Below are 23,012 nucleotides of genomic sequence, written 5' to 3' on the forward strand. Positions count from 1 at the left end.
CTGCTGATTTTGATTTGCGTTATTTCTAATTTGAAAAAATTTATTTGTGTCAGTTTTGTTTAAATTGCTTTATTTTTTAAAGTGTGCAACTTAAAGCGAAACGAAATTCAGTTCACACATGTATAAACGATTTTCAATAAGATTGCTGATTTGGATTTGCGTTATTTTAAATTTGGGGAAAAACTTGAACTTTCGATTTTTTCACTTACGACGCGAGCGATCGACGTACTATCATTTTCGGTATTTAAAAAATTAATTCCTTATAGTCAGCTGTCAGATTGACATTAATATTTATTAAAAACACATTTTCAAGTGCGTTCAAAGTCTTTAAGCGAAGATAGATCGATGTGCAAGCGAAAAATTTAAAAGTGACAAGCTTTAAGATATGTGATATATACATGCTCAGTCGTGTTTAGAATCGTTTTTTGTGGTTCGGGACATTCGCCTTCGAATGTTTAAATCGATGTAGAAAGCAGAATTTAAAACTCTTGAAATTTGAAAAAATTCATTTACGACAGTTTTGTTTAAACTGCTGTATTTGTTAAAGTGTGCGACTTGAAGCGAAACGAAATTCACTTCCCACAATTAGAAACGATATTAAGTGATACTGCGTATTCGGATTTGCTTTATTTTAAAGTTGGGTCACAATTTTAAATTTCGATATTTACATTGACGAGGCTTGCGATCGAAATGCTGTCGTTTTTCGTATTAATAAATTAGTTCTTTCAACTCAGGTTCCACATTTACAATAAAATATTTAAGACACGAAATTTTCAAGTGCGAATAAAAATCTTTAATTGAAGGTAGATCAATGTCGAATTTGTACGAAAAATTTAAAATGTGTCAAATTATAAGATATTCAAAATTCACATGTTCAATATCGTTTAGAGTCGATTCTTATTGTTTAGAACATTCCCAATCGAAAAATATATCTATGGAAAAAGCAGAATTCGACAATCTTGAAATTTGAAGAGAATCAACTTTGACAGTTTTCTTTAAACTACTGTATTTTCTAAAGCGTACAACTACAAGCGAACCGAAAATCACTTCCCACAGTTAGAAACGTTATTAAATAATACTGGGTATTCGGATTTGCTTTATTTTAAAGTTGGCTCACAATTCCAAATTTCGATTTTTACATTGACGGGGCTTAAATTGCGATCGAAATGCTGTCGTTTTCCGCATTGAAAAATTAATTGTCTAAACTCAGGTGCCACATTTAGGTAAATATATTAAAAACACGACATTTTTAAGTGCGATTAAAATTTTATAGCAAAATTTAAGAAAAATTTATAGTGTCAAACTTTAAAATATTTTAAATTTAAATGCTCAGTTTTGTTTAGAATTGATTCTTATTGTTTAGAACATTCTTAATTGAAAAATATATTTATGGATAAAGCGAAAATCGTAATTCTTGAAAATTGAAGAGTATTAACTTTTACAGTTTTCTTTAAACTACTGTATTTTTTAGAGCGTAGAACTACAAGCGAAATTAAAATCACTTCAAACAACTATGATCGATTTAAAATAAGAATGGGAATTCGTATTTGCGTTATTTAAAGTTTGGTGATGGTGTTAGTTTTGAACTTACAGTTTTTTACATTTACGACGAGAAGAATCGTGATATTATCAAATCTTTAAAAAAATTTTCTTTTCTTGGATAGAATTACTGCAATGACTTTTTTTAATTATATATGTATTATTAAGAATTAATATTAGGAAAAATAAATCTTGTCTGAATAAAAGTAATACTAATATTATTGAAAATACAATTTTTATTAATAAAAGTAATAGTATTTTTATGTAAAATAATATTAATATTAAAAAATAAGATTAATACTTAGTAGGAATTAAGTGGGATAGTGCAATGGTAATCGTCAGTTCGTGTGAACTGGCGTTGGACTAGGCGTGCATTCTGGTACATGGGGGAAATAAAAAATATATATGGAGGTATAACTAACATTACCAATATTTTCTGGCGAATTTGGTAAGGATGGGGCGGAAACACCGCAAATTGGATCAGTCGGGTGAAAGTTATGTGTAAAACAGTTCTTACCCGGCTGATGAACAGAAGTGGAAGGGTTGCTTTTTGCACCCGGGGGGAGGGTTTAGTGGGTAGTGGGCGATGAAGCTATGTCAAAATGCACATGGTGGAGCTTGAGTCCCACATAACCCCGGGACCGATCCCGGGGTAGTAATAAAGAGTGCTTCCCTCCTCCCGCGTCGATTGGAAAAAAAAAAAAAAAAAAAAAAAAAAAAAAAAAAAACTTAGTTGGAAAAACATAACTAATGTTAGGAAAAATAATACTAATATTAGAAGGTATTTATTCTTGGCTTGTTCTAAAGTATTAAATGTTAGTAATATAAATCCATGAAATTGCGCAAGTGTAGCGCGCGGTGATCGATGTAAAAAATTAAGTAACACATATTTTATTGAGAAGTTATTTTTTTTTTTTCAATTTAGAATGTTTCTCTATTTATTATCGTAATGCGTAGATAAAAATAATTATTATAATATTGATAAAGTGAACAAAATAGTTCGTTTTTCGATACTTCTATATCCGAGGAAGGTGAGAGAGAGAGCATGTGCGATAGGAAAGTTACCATAAACCGAGTCTTCTTCGCGAGAGAGATCCGGCGACGTCACGCCAGATAACGCCACGCGGCCGGTTCTCCAGGTCAAACAGCCCGCGGCGCCTCAACCAATCAGCGCGCCGGATTTTCGGCGGCGCCGCTGCGGACGCTGGCGCTCGTTCGCATTTGCGACAGTCTCGCGACGAGATGTCCTCCGCGGTGGACTTGTCCGCGTTACGGTTTCGCGTTCTCCCTGATTTTACGACGAGCGACCCGTTGTCCGGTGACCAGGATCGTCCGCGCCTCGTCGTCGACGTGCTCGTCGTGGAATCGAGTCGTCAGATTGCGCCGACAACTCGATAAGAGGACAGAGAACGACGCGGAGATTCTCCCGAGTGAACGAACTCTCTTCTCTCTCTCGGAAGCGGCGCGCCCGAATTCTAACGCGTCCTCGCCGGCCGCGGAGGCTGCGAATCTCTGCGGCGCCACCCGATCCGAGGCGACGCGATCACGTGGCTGGGCTGTTCTCCGTTTGTCCTCTCCTCCGAATCTCTGTTTACTCCCGTTCGATCTCGTGTGCGCGCGCGAACGCACAAGTGCGGGAATTGATGAACAGTGTAGCAGCGAGAGAGCGACACGTCGGAATCGGGATGTGACGGGTTTATTCTCTTCCATGGAGCCCGGAGAGGGCTGCCTGTCTACGTCGAGGAGACGCAGAGGAGACGGTGAGATCGTCGTCGGCGCGGCAATAAAAGTGAGTGTACACTATTGGATTTATTACCGTTGTTTATATATGCTTCTCGGTCGCGGGTGATTACGTCACGCTCACGTGACACAATCGCGTTGGCGAGAGATAACGCGATCGGGTGAGGAAGAGAGAAAGGGTTGAAATTCTTTCGAAATGTCAGGCACTTTCGTATGGATGATATTTAACTAGTGTCTCGCACACAAATGTATATGTCATAAATATTGCATAGAAGTAAAATGATGATTGATACAAAGGATTATATAAGAGAGAACAATGTATAGTAACTTGGGATTATCTTACTTTTCCTAGAAATCATTTGTCAATCTTGGTTTGCATTTCATAATAATTGAAATATTTTTTTCCTTATCTCTTTTTCTCTCTGTTTTGTGAAGATTTTAAAATCATATTAAATGCTGGCGTGCACGTACTTGGTTACATATCGTTTTGTTTTTGAAATTAAATACGACAGCAAAGTTAATGTGCCGAAATTATGCGATTCATTCGTTTAACGACGCCCATATATATGTATATACACGTACGAAAATACACAAATCGCGCATTGTGCATTTAATACACAACATGGGCTAATGATGTAGGAACAAGTTTGCGAATACTCAGCAATTCGTTGCTTATTACCCCGGCTCTGAAATTGCGGGATTGTAATTTTGCATACTCGCCTGTGTACAAATGTGCCTAGATACAATTACTTTTGTCATGTTGAAATCAAACTTTGCACATTTGCGTGTACAAATGCGGAAAATTGAAACATGTAGCTTCAATATGGTGCAGTTTGTTAATTTTGAGTTTGTACAATCCGTTTCGTACAGATCTGCGTAATTTTTTCCGAGATTTTATTTGTAAAACAATTTTAACAAAAAGAATGTAAGGAAATTTTACTATCTTAATTTTTAAAAAATTTTTCTTAACATTTTTTTAATGTAATTTTTTTTTAAATGCGAGATAAACTATTGATGAAAGATTTACATTTTATGTAATTTCTATATAAAATAGAAAATTTTTTAACAATTTTATTTTTTTAACAAAAATATATTTATAATAAAATTGCAAATCTATATAAAAAATCGTTTTAAGTTACTGTATATTATATTGACTGATTTTTGCTGATGGAAATGATTGTAAAAAATGGTACAGAGATTTGAGAGAATCGAATAACTTTTGGGTGGGTACAAATCAAACTTTTAACGCCTGTTGGCAACGTTGACTGGCATACAACGTCATATAAGTTTGAAATTCGGAAATTCGAAATTCGCCGTGCATTGTGCAAAGACAATAAACAAATACCTTTACGTGCACAGTGACCTAAATATGCGATATTACGCTTTTAATCCGAGACGAAGTGCACGCGCATCGATAAAAGTCAACAGAGCGAGGAAAGCGCGTTCTACGCTTTTTTTTCTCCGTTAAAAAATAGTTCGCGCCTCATCGCCGAGAGAGTGAATCTTACCCTCCTTATCAAGAGTAGCGTTTCCTTGTTTATTTGAGAGAGCAGGCTCCGCGTAAAAAACTTTGCTGTTCTAGAAAGAGCGATTTTCATAAGAAAGTTTAAGTACATAAAGTGTAAAAAATTTTACAGACAGATACTATATGCATTTTTTATATCAAAATATATTTTTCTTCTAGTTTAAAAACGACGAAAAAGTTAATTGTTTTTGTGAATTTATATAAAATTCTTTTTCATATATTTTTTAAAATTTATAAAAATTTATTAAAATTTTCATGCTTTTTGTCGACGTTCATAAAATTTTAATTTCAATCTATATTTAATATTTCGGTTTTTTTTTTTATATTTCGGTTAATTCTGGCGATCGATGAGATAGATTAGCGAGTAGAAATACACATTAATCGTTATATTCGATTATATATAGACAAACGTGAAAATATCCGATACGTGTCTATATACATATATACATATATATATATATATATATATATATATATATATATATATGTTTGTGTGTATGTATGTATTAAATATAACAGCATCTGTTTTTTACGTATTGCATAAAACGAGACGAATTCTCTATATGCTAATAGAGAGAAACTGTAAATCTCGGCGACGATTATAACATCGGTGTACTGCGATTCAATACATTATAATAAATTTATCTCTCTCCTTCTCTTTCTCTCTCGCTCTCTCTTTTGTGGGCCGACTGGTCGGGTGATTCGAATTTTGTAACAAATTGTACTTTATTACGTCACGAGTTATTAGTTATGTCCTATGCACACACAGCGATAATTAATGCCGGTATGTGTTCGATCGTGCATTTTGCACGGCAGGTAAACAACGAATTTTGTCCAATAAATTCCATGCGAATATTATTGCACAAAACAAAATATGCATTGCATAATTTTATGTCTCTTATTGATATATTTAGTATTAAGAGCTCTCGGATATCAAAAAGATTCAATATTCAATCAAAATAATTTTATCTTCAGTATTCAACGAGCAAGTAATTTCGCAGCAAAATTCAGGATTATAAAAATGGTAATTGGTAGGAAAATAAAAAAAATTCTTTGAATTGTGCACATTAAATTTTACATATCGGAGTTTACTCTTGTCGTAGTAACGTGATTCTGTTTAAAAATTAAATTTACGTTGCTGGCTGTTTTTACAACATATTGTGCGTGTTTTACTTTCAAATAATAAAATAACGTAGATGAAACTTCGTGATTGTTTGTGTTTCATTAAATTTGTTTTACGCGCCAAGATTTTTTGGAATAAACGTAATGAAATCTTTTTGCAAGCAAATATATTTTGTTCGTAACATAAATAAATAATTTAATATTTTATTTGTAACATATATAAATATATATAATTTTCAGATATATTATTCGTTACGCTCTATTTTCAAAATAGAAGTAAGTAACGCAGATGGAACTTCGGGATTTAATTGAAATTTGTTTTGCGCGCTAATATATTTTTCGAAATATGTGTAATAATGTCTTTTCGCGAACAAATATTCTATTTGCGTTATAATTAGATAATTGTTAGATATGTGTTACGGTGAACATACATTGCCAAAGCAACAATAAGCGATCGCTTTCATGACAAGTGACCGTGACAACGTCACGGTTATAGTTGTTGGTCGCACATAATGTATTGAAATCGCTCGTAAGATCGTCGAAACAACGGCCGTTATCAGGCACGTGCGCCTATGATTAATCGGTTGTCTCGATTATTATGTATTGGAACTGTCTAAATCGAACGTCACGTTTGATATTGTCCGAGCGTTTCCCGATGTTTCTCTCATCGATCCCTCTTCGATATTATCCCGGAATATAATACAATTACGACCGGCTATCTCTCTCTCTCTCTCTCGATTCTCGAATGATTTCGATACAAACCGAAGCGCATGATACTCGGCCATTAAAATGTTGCAAATTATTATTCGACCGATATTCTATGCGTACATAAATTGGTTCGGATAACCGCTCTTTGTTTTTCACAGTCTTTTTTGTTCAAATTATTTTCATGTATCGGATATGATTTCAACATTGATTTTCGCCGCGTGGTTCAAATAATACGAAAATAGAAACTCGAATTTCACTATGCTTTCTAAAGCAAAACAGACGCGCAAGAAAATATCAGTTTATTTTTATAACAATATTACGAAAATTCATTATTTCTCTTAATTTATTACAGTAAATTTAATAATATCGCGTATATTTACCAAGTATTATTAAAACATTCTTGCATTTTGTACTGGATTAGTTAGACGTTTGATTAATTACATTTTTTTTTATCTTCTATTTTTAAAATATTTTAATACATGCAAACACATATCCAACATTGTCTGTTATATCATTATAGTATCCTCGAGAGAATTTGTTTTTAATTAATTAATTGCATGTTACAAGGATGTTATTAGCGTCGTATTACTTTATTCACTGTTTTGATCTAACTTTCCTCTCAAACATTAAATTTTGCGATATACACACAACCATTTAATCATTTTTTATTTGGGGCATATAATATATAAGTTCTATATGAAAAAAAATTATATGAACAGAAGTGTGTATTGTGGAATAATTGAAAAATATTACTTATTAAAGAGCAATACATATTAAAATAATTAATAAAAATATATATGTATATTTATATATTTATATATATATATATATATATATATATAGTTATTTATGTTATATACATATATATACATATGTATATTTAAATTAAATAATTATGCGTACAATGAAGAAAAATTATTTTTGTACAATTCTCGGATAGTATAACAATAACATGTAATAGTATTAATGTTATTTGCAATGGCTGAAAATATTTAAAAATATTTTTTTCCCATGCCTATTTATATATTGTACAATATAAAACGCCGTGTCAGTAAAGCGGATCAATATTGTTTTCTTATTTCCGTCGTCGACAGAGAACTCGCTTCCGCGGTTGCTTCGATGTAATTTAATCAGGGATGCAATTCCATCGAAGAGAACCGACTCGCGTCGAATCGACAGACAAGGAAAGTTTGCTTTGACGGAGGATTACTTAATCATGGAACTTATCTCTCTTCCCCTCCTATTTTTTCGCATTTTTGAACAGTTTTCTTTTCGTGGCACCAAGCACAAAAAATTAAGCATATACAAGAGAGCTCGCCGAATCATTTGTTAACGATAATGTTCTCGTAACTGAAAGTTATCGACTTGGTATAATTCGCGAATGTAACAAAGACAGAATGTAACAAAGACGCTGAAATCTTTCGTTATTTCTCGCAGATGTAATGCTCGACACTTTGGCATAATTGATGTCTCTCGCAAACTATTACGACGTAGCGATTGAAGGAGTTATGACAAGCTCTTATGAGAAGTGAATTAATCTCGTGAATTATTAGTCTGTAGATAAAGCGTTTATAGTATGAAAAGCATTAATTAACTTTTACAATTATGGAATTCAGTATGAAATCTAATTATAAAATTTGTCTATTTACTATAAAAGAAATATTTTTTATAAGTTTAGTAAAAATTTTAATAAGAATAATAATAAATATGTAATTAAATATATATATATATATATATATATTTCATTTTAGCAACAAATATATAAAGAACAGTTAGAGCATATTATACATATAGTTGTACGTATAGGTATGTATATAGTTTATATTTTTATTTAACGTTTCTTTATTAATTGATTTTTCTTCAAAAATATATTACAGCCTTGACCTCGAAGGTTTTTCAATTTCTATTTTCCGAATCCACGATAAATTTGAAAATTCCTGCATTTTATTTCAGTTAACTTTGCCGATATACGGCTAACCTACCTATTTTCACGTATAGTTTATGCATAAAGTTTTTCTCCTTTTAGTGAGATTTTAATTTTGATCGATTACTCTTCTCGGTTCTTTACTGCTGTTCTTGTAACCTTGAGTTTTTTCGAACATTTAAATATAGAGAGAACAGCATAGTGTCAAAAATACACGTCTCTCCGTCGAAGCATTGTACATTTATATCAAATAATATCGAAATTTTTTGATGCACACTCGATTTATTTAACGCAGATACTCGAGATGCATTCTTCCTCATGTTCTTTCTCAAACTAAAGATGCTAAAATTATTTCAAGAGGTACAGTCTCGCTAGAGATAATTTTTTTATTTTTTATTTTGCAATTGAATATTTTGTATAATATATTTAAAGCTATATTAGATAAATCTCATTGTCAGAAAGTTCTTTTTAAAATTATTACGAAAATCCAGTATAACAGTTTCGTATTTTTATTTGCTCACGGAATTTTGCGAGATTCAAAGATTTGTAAGGTAAAGTATAAAATGTTATATCACATATTCCCTCCTTCTCTTTCTCTCTCTCTCCCTCTTTCTGTCGGCGGAAAGTAATTAGAAGTTCATTGCGCGTCTATTGTTGAGAAAAACTTTTCTACTGTGAGAGAGATTACGTTAAGATTCTTCCATTGCCGAGATCGCGTTTCCAACATTTCCCGTATTAGTGCTAATTTTTTCCTCCTCTACGAAAGATGGTTGGTGGGAAACATGGTGAAACTCGATCGACCCTTGAACTTTTCCGCGATTACACGTGTCTTCTCGACGACTCTTGCAGTGTTATTACGAGCTTAGCATGAACAACTTGTCGAGGAGAACTAATCTATAAATGTATGTGCGATTTTTTTACACCGATAAACTAGATACAGCAAATAATATAATACAAGAGTTTTGAGGATATTAAAAAGAAATAAAAATAAAAGGACTAATTTATTTTTTTATTTAAATGATTAAATTATTTGTGTTTCTTGCAAACATAAAATACGTTATGGTGAATATCGTATAATTTAAAAATTAATATTGAATAATTAAATAATTTCGATATACACAAATGTTGAACAATTAGGAAATTAATTGATTTCTGAAGTAATTGAATTGTGGAAATATGTTTTTAGTTTTATTACTTACTATTTTTGAAAATATTTTCTTATTTACTTTCACATAATTTATCGCTTTTCATTGTAATCTTTTTACAAAACGAACCGGTTGATCGTAAAAAGCAAAACAATCAAAATTGAACAAAGGCTTGCTCTATCAAAAATTGATAAAACGGAAGATGAGAGTGTAATATGCAGGCGAATGGACGTTCACCCGATATCGCGCCTCCAGCAAAACAGGAAGATAATTAACATAGAAAATTCCATCCAATTTACCACAGTATTCTTTCGCAAGTTTGTCAATATATTCTCGACAAACTTGCGAGTTCGCCGTTCAGGAAATTCCAGACAGAAGATTCAGATTAAGTACGCAGAAAGTTTCTTAAGAGCCGTTAACAGGAAATTACAAGACTACGTTAACAAGATAGCAATAAATAAAAAATGAACGCAAAGTAAGAGATGATACGAGCAGAGGATTCATTGAAGAGGAGAAAATATTAATAGCAACTTTCGTGCCTTTAATCGTTGTTTTTTGTCGAGGATTATATGCACACTGAAAAAAATTTAATTAATTCTTATAAGTATTTATTTCAATACTGTCAAATAAATCATTTATTTGAAACTAATAATATTTGATATGACAAATTTATTTGATATAAGAAAATCCTTTTCAAAACAAATAAATATTTATTTGTTTCAAATAAATGATTCTTTTGACAGTATTGAACTAAATATGCATTAATTTAGTCATTTTTTTCAGTGCATATACTCATATAATCGAGTTTAATTATTTATTTGTTATTTAATTATTTATTATTAAAAATTCGAAAGAGGATAAACGGTAATTTGCGTTTGCACTAACCTTATATTACAATAACGCAGAAAATACGTGGACCATTAAAGATGAAAAAAAGATGGAAAAAAGGGGCATTTCGTTTGTGCGGAGTTGATGGATACGCAATACGTGTCTGGCGTTACGAGAAACGAAACTCGCGAAAGTACTCGCGAAATATTACTCCGGACGGATATGCACGCAGTTTTTCCAATAGAAATGTTCGTTCGCCTCCCTGTCACGTCCCTCGCTTTCGGCGATGAAACCTTGGTCGCTTGAATCGTTTTTATTTTAAGAACAATAAGAGATAGTTCCCTCAATGTGCGCTGAATTTCGCATGAGTTATTCTGAAATTTTTTCCTCGTAAAGTTAATATATTAAAATAGATCTAATGTGACGCATTAAAACACGTAAAGTAGAAATTATAATAAATTTATTTTAAAATATTTTAAGTGTGCGTACGTGTGTATGTCGCAAAATGTTCTTTCTTTTAAAAAAATTACCGTCCGATTGTAAAATATAAAACAATTTCGTTGCTTTATTATTCTATTATTTTATCGTTTTATTACTTCAAAAGCTCCCAAATATAGTTTGTATTATTAATTTTTTCCTGTCTTCGACATTTAATCGGAAATGAGCGCAGAATTGTATTTCCTGTGTATTCGGAAATACGTATTGTACCTCGTTTCCTTCGTTATTATAAACGTCGATTTTATTTCGACATGGAAGACAATAAAAAAAAAAGTTTCGTCCGCATTGAAGCGCATATTTGGCAATGCAGAAAATTCGTTGGTGCGTGCTCAGATACACGAAAACAGGGTGTACAAGCAGGAGGATCAGTTAACAATCTTTCGCTCGTTTGTGCGGCGGTAAGCGCGACGGACATTATTAGTTCCGGGCCGGAGGCGGAAATGCCCCCGAATTCCCCATTGTTCCGCCGTTGCAATTATTTGACCTCTCCACCCTCTTCCTCTCTTTCCGACCACCCTCTTCCGATGCGCCGGTTACATACGTGTATGTAGGCCTGATATCAACCTGGCTGGCCTGATAATTCGTCGTGAGCAGTACCGTTTAATCAGGGGCCCGTTCGCCTAATTACAGTCATTGATAACTTCCCGATCGAAATCTCTCCTCTCGAATTTGCGTTCAATCTTCCTATTATTGACCGTCTACGAAACGATGGATTTTTCAAGAGATAATTCCCTCTCACAATTCTATTTTGATATATCAACAATTATTTCGTATACACATATTGGCTCTTATAAATAAATAAAAGTTTGTATTGACCAATATAAAGAAATAAATCGAGTAAATTGTATCTGATCTTTAAATGTAAATATTAGCAATTCCAATATTTTATTATAATATTAATTATAATATTCTACATGTTATATAAAATATTATACATATTTTGATACACAGCACAATATTTAGTCTGCAATTAAGTTTAATGATTAAAAGTATGTAATGTAAACATAAAGATAGCTGTAAAATGCATATAGTATTAAAATATGAATAATTATCTCTGGCTTGAGGAATGGGAAGGGTATTAAATTTAAATTTAAAAAAATTGAAATTTGACAATAAAGTGCAATTATGCGAATAAGATATAAAATTACGTGATGAAACAAAGTTTGACAATAAAATTAAATTTATTTGACATTTATTTCTTCGTGATAAAATAACGCAAGTTAGTGGCAAAGATTCGAGAGAATATAGAACGCAAACTCTCGAAAGTTAAGTTAGTTGAAGATGATTTCCTTGGTAATATATATTTCCGAATTTATGAACGCTTCATTGTATAATATCCCACGGCGCTCTTACAGAGAAGGATGGATATGTGTTCCATGTATTCTCTAAACATAATTCTCCAAACAATCGGACTCTTGCATTACCTGTTGGTAATAGTTAACTGTTAACTTAAATATAGTGCACTGAACTACGTAACATCGACTGGTGTTTATTACCAGTTTCAGACCAGTTTTGTAAAGCGTTGGTTACATGTAAGTACTTACATGAGTTACTGTCACAAAGTGGTGTCACAAAATAGCGTGAGTATTTTGTGACAACACTTTATTACATAGCTCTTTTTTCTCTATCATATTGTAATATAAATTAGTCTACTATTTATTTTATATATAATTATATGAAACAAGTACTGTTTTAACGTTTTATATGATTCATAGTAATTGTCATACTTTTCGCATAAAATTCTTGGATTTATAGAGGCAGTTTATTTTTAGAAGAAAGTTTCTTATTCGCGTAATTTCTTCGACGAATTCATACTTTCGCGTAATTGTATAATGTTTCGTGATTTTTACACATTATTATAAAAGTATTATATTTATATATATATTTTTAATGCTATTTTTAAAGCAATAGTTAAAGTTTAATTAAAAAGCGAAAGCTGCATTTTATATAGAACTAGTTCTAACTGACGCGGAATTAATTTAACAGAATTTCGCGTTTTATGAAGCAAGAATGGCTTTGCGAAATGCAGAAAAGTGGCTGTCTGGTTATCCCTTTGGTTACATATACGTGAATATAATCCCGCGAGTGAGTATCGTTTCGTCCCGAATGTCCCTGATAACAATATAATTCTGGCTTGCTTTTCTCCCTAGAGGAACGCAAACTCGGATTATACTGAAACCGCGCACGTAGATTTTCTCGAAAAGCTCTATTCTCAGCCTTTTCATGGACAAACTCGCTGCTTTATGTTTAACTGCAAAATCATTTTCGAGTCAAAAAGGTTTTGCGCAGCTAGCAAGCATTCCGTTGGTTTATCTCGATAGAAAAGTATTATCCGGTTTAACTGGTTATTCAATTTAGACATTTTCGTTGCCAAATGAGAAAAACAAAAAGAGAAAGAGAGATCGTTTTCATTTATAGAAATATATAGCTATGTGAACCTAGCACCCGACTTTTAAAGAATTATTTTTTTTTTATACAGAAAATGTTTTATATAGAAATTTTTTATTTTTTAATTGACTACAAACAATATCATGTTATTACAAACGAAATACTAGGTATCATTTTCCGCAAGAGAAAATTAATTTATTGAAAGCCAGATGTCAGATTCACGAAACATATAATGTGCGCAACATTTCTTAGTCCGAGTAAGTCTTTAAGCGGAGATAGCTCGTTATCGATCTTAAAGCGAAGAAATTAAAAAAATGATTAACACTACTTTAAGATATTTCAAATCCGTTTGCGCAGTCATTTTTAGAATCGGTTGTAGTTGTTCATAGTAACAATAATTTCATTTCTTCGTTTATTTGTTCTATCAATTTAAAAAATTTTTGTTAAATGTCCAACACCCGACTTTATGATATTTCAAATCCGCTTGCGCACTCTTTTTTATAATTGTTTGTGGTTGTTTGCAGTGATTTTTGTTTTGTTTGTGATTGCAAGATTTAGAAATTGCAATTGTTTAAAAAAAATGGTCAGTAGTAAAATTTGTCAATTTTTAAGATTTTTCAAATTTGCCTTTTCCCTCAATATAAATTTCGATTGCGATTACTATACAAACAGCTACAAACGAAATACTATCATTTTCCGTATCAACAATAAATTTTTCGAATCAGGTACCAGATTCACATGGCTTAAATATATTGCATTTAATATTTATTATTTTTAAATCAATATGCCATACATCTCCATATTGATAAGATATTTTTAAATGTTATATTTGATTATACTTTGCATTTATTTTTATTAAAAAATTTTATATCGTGAGCTTTAAATTTGTAGATATTATATATTCAATATTATTGAATATATTTAGTTCATGAAATTTTTTAATCATCATAATATGTATAAAATAATTAAAAAATAAAAAGATAAATTAACTGTCTGTTTCGAAAGAAAATTTATTTAAGGTTTTTAATTTGAGACACTGTGTGAGTCGATATTTATTCGTCGCTAAAGAAATTAAATAGAAAAAATTGGCAAAGTATTTAGCTGAAAGAAATTGCACGAGACATCCTCCATCACCGAGCGAAATTAATATTGAGCAAAATGTAATCAGCCTTGCCCGACTGAAATAAAATTTATTGAAGTGCAGCAGACGGAGAACAGAAACGGATGCGAGGTTTAAACGAAACCTACGTTACGTTCTCCCAGGTCTCTTTTTATATTTTCCAGGACGCGCACAGTCGTCCAAAAGCCGCTTTTCCATTCGCTCGTTCTGAATGGAGCCGCAGCCTCCTTATTCGCTCACACAGACTACTCATACACAGGAACGACGAAGCAATGTGCTCTGCACAAACCAGACTATATCTATTGTATCACTGGCAATTTCGGTAGCCAGCCAGTAGAGAGATAAATATTACATTTTTATATATATTATTGTATATCGAGTCTCTTGGTATGATCTACCAGACATCGGATGTTATTTCTTTTTTATCTCTATGTTCTTTGACGAAATTGAAATCGACATCTTTTCTTGATAGAATTTCTATCAGAAATGCTTTACTGTTCTGGTATATTGTAATTTTTAAAGATAAATATGATCATACATTGTATATAGGAATTTTTGGAAATATTTAGCAAAATATTCATTTTTCTGTTTTTTCACAAACTTTTATGAATAAATAATTGTTCTGACAAGAACGTCTATAGTTTCGCAATTACAATATTTATATTTTAATTTTGCGATTATACTTATATAAATATTAGCATAATATATCAAAATATCATATTTTAATTTACCATCCTTTCATCTTTTTGAAAAAGAGTGAGAGAGAGGAGGGGGATAAATAAATCAGATAACGAGATAACAATCTTACGTCTTTCGACTCGCGTTTCTGGTGAATTATTATTATTGCCTCGATAATGGAATGAGAGAAGCTTGCCTAAGGAGGCGGCTCCTCGAAATGTATTTCCGTACACTAATCTGTATTCCTCGCGCCTTACTAACAAGGATATGACATGGTATTATAGTTATTGTACGTACAGAGAGAACATATAGTATATAAATCGGAAAGCGCGATGTGTGTACGCATATACATATATGTATATACACAATATATCACATCTAACGAGCATCTACAAGAAACAGAGCGAGCAATCTTGGAAATAGTTGTACAAAGCTATCGCAAATATCATTTATAATCTCCGTCGACGTTCATAACTTTACCGACATTATTGCATATTTTATATAATGTTTACCGACATTATTAATATTTACCGATATTATTACATATTTTATATAATTTTTATTTGAGTTACATTTTTCTTTTTTAGAAAAAGAATTATTAATAATACCTATACTTGCGCGTTATTATGTATTAAATGATTAATAATTATATCAGATAATTAATAATCGCGACAAAAGTACAGTTAATTAGATTTATCTTGATAATAATTAAGAATTATTTATTATATAAATCTTAATTATATATATATAAATTTTCTCAAATTATATTTTCCATCTATCACATTCTGTTCAAATGATTCACAGTATTCAGGTACAGCATTAACCAATATTATAAATTTATAGCAAACTTGCGAGCTCAACGTTATAAAGTATACATGAACGGAATCAATGGTCCCCCTAAATAACAATGACTTGTGTATTATTCGATGTCATACCGCTTAATACAATATCCGTCTCTGCTCATTAATATCCCATTGATACAATACGAATGGCATTAATATTGATTCGGAAAAGAGCAACTATAATGTATGTCCGGCATTGAATTACGTTTCGTATTCATACACGTAATTATAATCGCTCCGCGTTATTCGACAATCGGGCGTCTAATTACCGACCTGACGGTCTCGTCATTATGTCCCGTAATGATTCGTCGCGCGGAGATAATGATAACGGGAGTTTCGTGGGAGGATACCGTGTGGCAAGGCGAGCAGGGGAGTCGAGTGTTTCGTCTTACCGGTAATGATCCCATCGTGGTCAAACGGTGCATTGCAACGCAAATTATGCGTTGTACGATGTCGACCGATCGTTGATCTCGCATTCGCGTTTGCTCTTTTCCCGCGCGGATTCCGCATGCCCGCAATGACCGCGGTTATGCGGCAACGACCGCTATTTTCGATCATAACTACCGCGCGTGACGTAAGATATATTGCACGAGCCTGTGTAATTTTGATTTCACATAACACAGTTTTAATCGCGCCACGATGACACAAATGCATACATTGTTTGCAGTAATATTGATATTAATATTTTTAGCATCTTTTTTTTTTTTTTAAGGAAGAATATATACGACTTTTTTGAACAGATATAACTATAAAATATATTTTCGAATATAGTTTTATGTATATTAATATCGCGTGATACAAAAAGTGTGTGCGACAATATTTATATTACACATTAATATTATAAGTAAATTTGAAGAAAAAATTGCGAGTTGTATATATTAATTTTTAACGGGTTTAAAGACACATTTATGCAGCGCATTTTAAAGGGTCATTTCGAATAAACCGATCGGACAAGGGAAATGAATTATGCAAGCGGAGTTTATGGAAAAATGATTATTTTCGCAAAATAATAAAGTAGCGTATAACCGGTAAAAGCGAAACTAGCTTATAATTGATGCATTTCACTCGGGATAATTGATCCGGGATGATCATCGTGAATCCGCTTTCAGTTGCATAATGAGACATGCGTGGAATGGAATATATAGACCGAGATTAATATGTATCACCATGAAGGTTGATTTCCTACATACGTAGAAAATACTGTATCAGGCAGATTGATAAAGGAATATATTATACGGGTATGTTTTGCAAATTACATATGTATATGCGATATATTTAATATTCGTGCAGATATTTGTTCCATTTACATAATAGAAACAAGAAAAATAAATCTCTTATATCAGATTAGCTAAACTGCTATGTCATTTGAAACAGAGAATAAATTAGGGATAGTTGTTATTATACGATATATGAACATAAAAATTATAGATATTTAAAATTATTAATATAAAGAAATTTAATTATATTTATTATATTGAATTTTAAATAAATGAAAAATGTTAAAGAAATCTTTAAGTTAAGGTTCCACAGAAATAAATAGATGAATAAAAAATATTAGATTTTTTTGTCAATTTTTTTCAATTTTGCTTTATTTGAAATTTTAGGATTTTATTATAGAGATTTGCTTTTGTCAAAATATACCTAACATATAAAAAATTAAAATGACACAATTTAAATATCTATATTAAAATAATGCTTTTTTCTCTCTCTGTGCTATTTTTATTATTTTTTTTTAAAAACGAACTATTTCGTTCTATCAGTGAAAGCGTCCATTAGCAAAATACATCGAATGGCACTTAAGTACTTTTCAAGAAGAATTGATCGCAGCTTGGAACTCTTAATTGCATTACTGATTGACTTTCTGTGACCGCTTATTCTTCCGCATTTCGCGAATCGATCGATGTGAGAATTTGCGATAAGTGTTCGCACCTGCTACTCGATACATCAAGCCGTAAAACATAAAATGAATTGGCTTGATTGATTAATAAGATTAATTACAGTTTAACTACTTTTCCCTAATTCTAGTTTCACGTAACATAGAGAATCGCTTCAATTAAGATCCATATTTTAACTAACGTTTATGAAATTAAATCTCTCTCTCTCTCTCTCTCATCAATATATTTCTTATATTTTTGTATAATATATTTCTACATATCAAGATCTTTTGATAATTAAAATATATGTCTACATAAAGACTTAGTTAAACTATATTAAAGTTAATTTGACACTGACAAAATTCAATAAATTAGACATTTCTCTTTGTTCGTATAATACATTTTTTCGTTAATTATAATTAATTTCTATTTTTACAAGAGACGAGGAATTGGTAATTAAATCAAACTTAAAATTAGTCGACATCTATAAAATCGAAGATTAATTAATATAAATTGTTCGCCATTTGCATAATACATTTTTTAATCAATTCTTTGGCATCCATAAATTTTTATTTATACACACACATATATGTATAAATAAATATATAAAAATCAATTCAATCAGAATTAAAATTTTCTTGTGAACTACAATATTTAATAATGCTCCAATTCTTGTGATTAAAAATACAAAGATTTTCTAAAGTCTTCTATTTTTATCATGAAGGCTAAACGTTTTTATTATCAAGAAGATAACTTTCTTAGATCTTTTCACCAACGTTTACAAAGTTTGTGCGATACTTTGTGACGACGGAATAAAGAGATTGTTTCGGTTTTCGACCTTATCTGACTATCTCGAAAAAGGTTCCGAGTGTAAATTGGCCTGCCTCCAAGATACCTCGTCAGCAGTCGGGGGCTTAGAAGGGATGGTGAACGGGAGCAGAGTGGGTGGAAAGCGCAGATACTCGAGTGCGAATATATATTTTCCCCTTATCAGTTTTTGTACAGAGAAAACGCTCGAATGCCCGCACACATGACCGGTCCCGGGGTCGACGGCCGATTTTAAAGCCCGTATTACGCGGATCAGCCAGATATTTTGTAAGACAAGGCCGAAAGATACCGCTGTCGAGACGGTTCGTATAAAGGGTAAAAGTTATGCTTTGTACATATACATGTTAGAAAATAGTACAGGAATCCTTGAATTATATATGCCTCATTCTTATTTTTTTCAAGCGTTGAAATATTTATTAATTTACTAATAATATTTATTTAATAAATATTATTAACTAATAATATTTATTTGATATGAAAAATATTTATTTGATATAAGAAAATCCTTTTCAAAACAAATAAATATTTATTTGTTTCAAATAAATGATATTTGACAGTATTGAACTAAATATGTATTAATTTAGTTGTTTTTTTCAGTGTGTTCAAAATTTGTTATTGGCGTAATTTCGAGTCATTTAATTTCTGTACTCACAGAAGAGAATGTAAGATCTTTTTTATTCGAGTGTGCATATTTTTTGTAACTTAATTTGGTCAATCTTTATTTTCCTTCGAGCTCTCTCTCTCTCAAAAAAAAAAAAAAAAAAAAAAAAAATTGATTTAAAAGAAATTCTGAGATTTGGGTTAATTATAAATTAAAATAACGGTTTGACAGACAATACTCTAATAGTAGATTTCTAAAGACTTGGGGGTTCGATCAAAGCAAACACCGGCGCGAATTCACGGAGAATGAAAAGCGGATGCTTGTCCGATATTTCAACGTTTCTTGGAAACGTTATTCCTATAGCACTTGCTCTAAATAATCGTCAGAATTAACAAAAGCACTCGCGCTAATTGCGACGGTAATTGTAGTTGTGGAAATTGTGTGTAGAACAAACTCTTTCCTCTCGTCTCGTTTCACGAAGGTTGAAATTACAGACTGAGCTAATACAACGAGTAATATTCTAGGTTGCGAAATTCGTTACAGGAAAATATATGTTTGCTGATATGAGAATGAAAAACCTAACTATGTTAGACGGACGATGCATTTAGCTCTACGTCAAACTTTTCCTTCTTAAGATGACTAATTGTAATGTTAGAGAGACATGTAATATTTTACATATAAGAGAAATATATATAGGATTTATATAAAATTATCTGATTTATAAGATATTTATACGATTTTACATATATATAAGAAAATAAAAAAATATTTTTTTTTGTTTTACTACAATAAGGACGTGTTAAATACATTATGAAAAATAAAAACTATCATAAAATAAAAAATGACAATTATACGATAAATAGAAATATGTGATTTTATATAAATTATATATATATATTTAATTAAATAAACTGATAATTTAGTAACAACGACACTAATAATAATAAAAATAATAATACTGAAACAATATACATATAACAGATAAATAATAATTAACATTTAATAACAATGTATAATTAAATATTAAATTACAATATCTAAACGTAATTAAAAAAAATTGGCTACATAATGCTCATACATATGGAAAGAAGTACACGAATCCCAGTTATAGAGGAAATTACCTGGCTTCAAGAAAATTGTTGAACCGGGCCGCGAGTTTGTTAGATCGTTACGGGTAGCAAACGAGCTCGGAATGTTGCATTAAAAGTGGAAGCGGTCGGGGCTCTGCGTGGAGCTTGATTTAAAGTGGCGGATGTCAGGTTGCATTGTCTCTTCCGTGCGGTACGACAGAGGTGCTAGCCCTGCGCCTCAAGGTGCATTCCGCCTCTCTGCTCTTCACACTTAACACCCCGGTCATGCATAATACAACGCGTGCATATAATACTAGCAGTGCTGTATATCGTCACTTCTTACGAATCCCATAGACTTGTACTTTCATCGTTGTTTCTTCTCCTACTGCCATTTTATATATCCACCTACACTTGATCATAAAAACAGGGTGTCTAGTGGTTCAGAGAAATCTGGAAAACCGGGCATTGTCAGGAAATTTTACTATTTATCTGGATTTTTTCACATTATTCTACATTTGTCTCAATAATTGGAATTTTTTATTAAATAATTTTTTAATAAATATAAACTTTTCCTTGACTCCCAGTATGTTAATTTTCTGTGTTATTAAAAATCGATTCATCTACAGCGTGTTCGTTAATTTATATTTTCATTGCCGTGTTATTTTATTTTAATGTGTTTGATAGAGACAAAACTAAAAAAATTTGATATAATAATAAAAAAGGTGATTATTAAATAGTTTATAATGACATGTTTGTTTCGATTATTGTACACAATGCAGATTGTATAATTGATTTAAATTTTTGTTTTAACTTCTGAACCTTTTCATTGTTGACATAAATATCCCAAGGATTTTATGATTTATCATATAGATATATGCAAATTATATATTTGGAAAAAATAATACTAAAAAGTCAGAGAAAAAATTAATTTCTGGTCTTGGAAAATCTGAAAAAATCAGGGAATTTTTTTCATTGAATCTGCTGGACACCCTGTTTACATTGAATTAAGAGACTGCTATAGTTATAATAACAATTATATAATACAAAAAATGCTATAGTTATTTATTTCTCATATGCTTGACAATTGTACAAGACAATCTTTTTACGAGAATCTCTTTGAATAAAAAATTATTTTAAAAATTATTATTAATTAGATTTTTAAATTATCTTCATTATAAGCTTCAGAGGCATATTATAAATGCAAAGCTTTTCTTAACTCTTCCATTATATTTTTCCGCTTATATTCATTCTGGGCTGTTTGGGAATTGAGAGAAATTCATTCGGGAAGATTATTGTGTTCAATCTGAGATCGGATAAGAGAAACGATAGAACCAAAGTAAATACAGACCTGACACCTGGAGAAGGTGCACCGGACGCGAAGCGAATATTCCCGTGAGAACTTCACCGGGCGGTATCTAAGTCTTGTCGCGTCTCATCGTCGGCGTTTCACGACGCTCGAAGATGCATCGAGCGGATAGTTGCGTGCGCGGTTACATTAATTATACGTCACGGAAAAGTACGCAGCCACGGTTCCACGCAAAAAAAAAAAAAGAAGAAGAGAAAACAAATCGACGATACCGCTACTTTCGTTTAATGGGAAACAAAGATGCGTCGTTATGTCGAGACGCGATAACGATCCTTTAACTCTCCCGGTCGTCATCAAATAGAAGCGAAAACTAATTGAACAAATTCTGAAGTTATAAGACGACGAATTATAACTTTGATTTTGTTCAGAATTTTAATGTGAGTAACGAGAAGGGAGTAATATAATTCAAAGTCTCAATACATTCAACTTCATTTTTCTTTAAAATTCTAACGAGCACTTTGAGCAGCCTTTCATGATTATAAACTAGACTTCAGTCAATAAACTCTCGTATTAACTTTTTGCGTATTAAAAATATTTTTAATTATTTTATTTATCAAAATATGTTATATATTAAAAAAGATATATTCTTCATTTCTTTATAACACATTATAGAATCAGGTAGTAAAGAAACTGCGATGTTTACAAATACCTCTGCACATACGTAACAGTACAAAACGGTATACCGTTGATTAAATCAATCTTCCCACATTCGCGATTCGCATTCACCTTTGTAATTAATCGCGCAAATGAAGTTTCTGTCAGGACGTGCTTTTTTTTTACCATTTCGTCTTGCCGTTTAATTACGGCCGGTTGGAAATGCTGTCTGAGCCGTCGTCTGGCACGCCGGCTTCTCTGCGCGCGAGATCTCGCAGAGATATGTCAAGTGCATTCGCAGAGCGTGGAATAGAGAGAGAAGAGGGAGAGAGAGGCTTTGTCGCGAAGCGCGGCCGCGATAATCGCGATAAGCCACGCACTTCCGCGTGACATAAATAAAGCGAACATAAGTTCTGCTTGCCCTCGACGCGAGATGTATTGATTAAGTCATTAAACTCGCTCATAAATCTAACTAACCTCAGTCCGGAATTTTTTTCAAAACCTCGCTACATCTTAATCTTCTCGAAGTCCGATTATTTCCATTTGACAAATATCATGTCCATGTTTTTATGCAAAATTAATTTTATTAATATTTTTCTTTTTTTCTCGATTGTACTTTTTT

At 31.8% G+C, this 23,012-nt stretch overlaps 1 protein-coding gene across 1 annotated transcript in view; it reads left to right on the top strand.

Annotated features, from left to right (window-relative positions):
• The first annotated feature begins 2,778 nt into the window (after positions 1-2,778).
• Positions 2,779-23,012, top strand: part of LOC114929941 (beta-1,4-N-acetylgalactosaminyltransferase bre-4) — a 109,396-nt gene continuing 89,162 nt past the window's right edge. The window contains exon 1 of the mRNA XM_029301670.2: positions 2,779-3,328. The gene's annotated coding sequence lies outside the window, so the exon portion shown is untranslated. The remainder of the gene's footprint in view (positions 3,329-23,012) is intronic.

This window comes from Nylanderia fulva, unplaced genomic scaffold (assembly GCF_048542155.1).
Source record: "Nylanderia fulva isolate GAGA-0341 unplaced genomic scaffold, ASM4854215v1 Scaffold38, whole genome shotgun sequence".
In the NCBI taxonomy this organism is placed as follows: domain Eukaryota; kingdom Metazoa; phylum Arthropoda; class Insecta; order Hymenoptera; family Formicidae; genus Nylanderia; species Nylanderia fulva.